The sequence below is a fragment of the Chiloscyllium plagiosum genome, unplaced genomic scaffold, assembly GCF_004010195.1.
Source record: "Chiloscyllium plagiosum isolate BGI_BamShark_2017 unplaced genomic scaffold, ASM401019v2 scaf_8894, whole genome shotgun sequence".
Lineage (NCBI taxonomy): Eukaryota > Metazoa > Chordata > Chondrichthyes > Orectolobiformes > Hemiscylliidae > Chiloscyllium > Chiloscyllium plagiosum.
Genome location: NW_025214686.1, coordinates 25374 through 27705, shown reverse-complemented (window position 1 = coordinate 27705; position 2332 = coordinate 25374).

The window sequence follows — 2332 nt, the reverse complement described above, 5'->3', positions numbered from 1 at the left end:
CTCTAACAATTAATGACATGTGAGATGGGGCAAGGAAATCGAATTCGGAATTATGGAGCCTCCTGGTCTAAATCATGCTCCATCCTCAAATACACAAAATTTGTGATCGTTTTCCTCTATACATGCCCGAAATTGCTCAATAGTTTCAGTCTCCAAAGAACTGTTGACCCTCTTTCAAACTACCCTCCTGCCCTTTTACACTACCATTGTCTTCCTACTCCATTGCCCAAAACGGTTGCATATTTGCCTGATGAGGTGACTAGCATACATGAAGCATGCAGTGATTGGCAGACTATAATGAGTATGAGAGATTGGAGGGAAGCAGTTTTCTCTGTTGATACACCATATGAAAAACTCCCTGGAAAATTGATATCTTGCTGAAAGAGAATATATGAAAAATACTTCAGCTTTCTCTGGAAACAAATTTTTTTAATCTTTCACCATCTTTTTGTTTCTTAAAAAGAGCTTATTCTCAATTCCTTTCAATAAAGGTGGTGTTTTGTCAGAGGGATTTATCCTCTGACCTGCTAAGAAAGATACTTGAAAACCGACAAGTATAAATTGCATGAAAATAGTATTGTCAACATGGTATTTATTTTACCAGTGCCAGTACTTACAAATGAATTCAACCTCGATTTGACAAAGCTTATTGGTCCAGCCATTCTAATTCGTAGTCAGAATTGATAGAGAAGGCTCCACCTCCACACATCAGGCTTCCATTTGTGTGTCAAATCACCAAATTGTTGTTTTATGTGAATCAGCTTTGGTTGAACTTTGCTTAATGGCCAGCTTTGACTGAAATTGTATACTTTATGTACAGCTACAACCCTGAGTGAATGGCTTGCTGATAAATTGTGTCATAATTGTATCATACAATGGCTGATAGGTCACTTCTGTAACTTGAGGTAAAATGTTGACCTATCATAACCTGAAAACCTCAGCAATAGCAATTTCTTATACATCCAGGCTCCGTTGATTTCAAAAATGAATGAAGTTCACCTGTTTGGGTTATGAATTTCATTTTGTATTACAATACCACTGTTTTATTTGCAGAAGGCTTCTTGGAAGAGATTTTTTTTGCTTGACAGAAAGCCCCTACTAAACGTTTGGTTGAACTGTTCTAATTAAGTACACAAACTTACATGATACAGCTTGGATAGAATCCAAGGTAGCATTCTTATTGTCAAGTTCTAATGATGTCACACACAACAGGTCCTGAGTCATTTGTCCAGTGTATATCTTATCCTAGCATTTGGAATTAGATTAATTGCTGGATCAGATGTTCGTTTGTTACGAGCACATTTTTTGAGTGGAATTATAGATCTAGCAGAATCCAATAGAATGATGGAACAGCTGAAAAGATTGATTAGGCTAGTCCTGTTCTTACTCTTTCTGAATAAAAATCTTAGTGAATAAGTTGGTAGATACATTTTAAAACTGCTGTATAAAGTAATGGTTCTGAAAGAATAAACGTTGAAGCTAAGTGCCCACCCAGTCTGATGATGGTGAGGAGAATGGATGGTCTCACATGAGGTCCTGATGGAGATAGATGTATCATTCTGGCTCCTGGTAGTCCTTATAATCATATATAACTATTCAACATTCTTGTACCCATTGCTGTCACTCAATAAACTACATCTTGTCATTAAGATAGCTTTGCTTTCATTTCAAAACGCAACAATCATGCATCCTCTACCTCCACTAATTCGATAGCCCTTAGACTTGATATAGAAAAAAATTAGAGTTTGCAGTCTACCTAACCACAAGCCACAATCTACTGCAGCATGCAACATGGTGGCCAGCAATGGGATTGTTACATAAATACCTCAAAGTCGCAATGATGGAAAAAAGATAATTTGTACCAGGAGAAAAAAAAATGAATTTATCACTTTAAGAACATTTCTGCTTTAAGAAGGACAATCCACCAGCAGCTGAAAACACATGAGTGGACAAGCAGAAAGCAGTAGCAGGGCAAAAGCAGCTCTCCAGAAGAAAGCTTCACCTCAGGGTTGCTAGGAAAAGCAGCAAAAACCACATACAAAGGAACCTTGAATATCCAAATGAGATGGGCGGGCACTATTTCGATTAATTGATTCAATGCTTCTCCTCTGGGGCTTGGAGTTTTCTGTTAAGTCCACTCCCCATTCAGGAGATGAGGCAGCAGCACACCACGCGTGAGACCCCGCCCTCCACAGCCTGTGCCACGAACCCCGTTCAACACCATCCCCCCATCCACCGCCCCCACTCACCCCCAATCCCCATCCAACTCCACCCCCCACCCCCAAACCCCATCAACACCGCCCCGCAGCCTCCCCCCAACCCCGTCCAACAC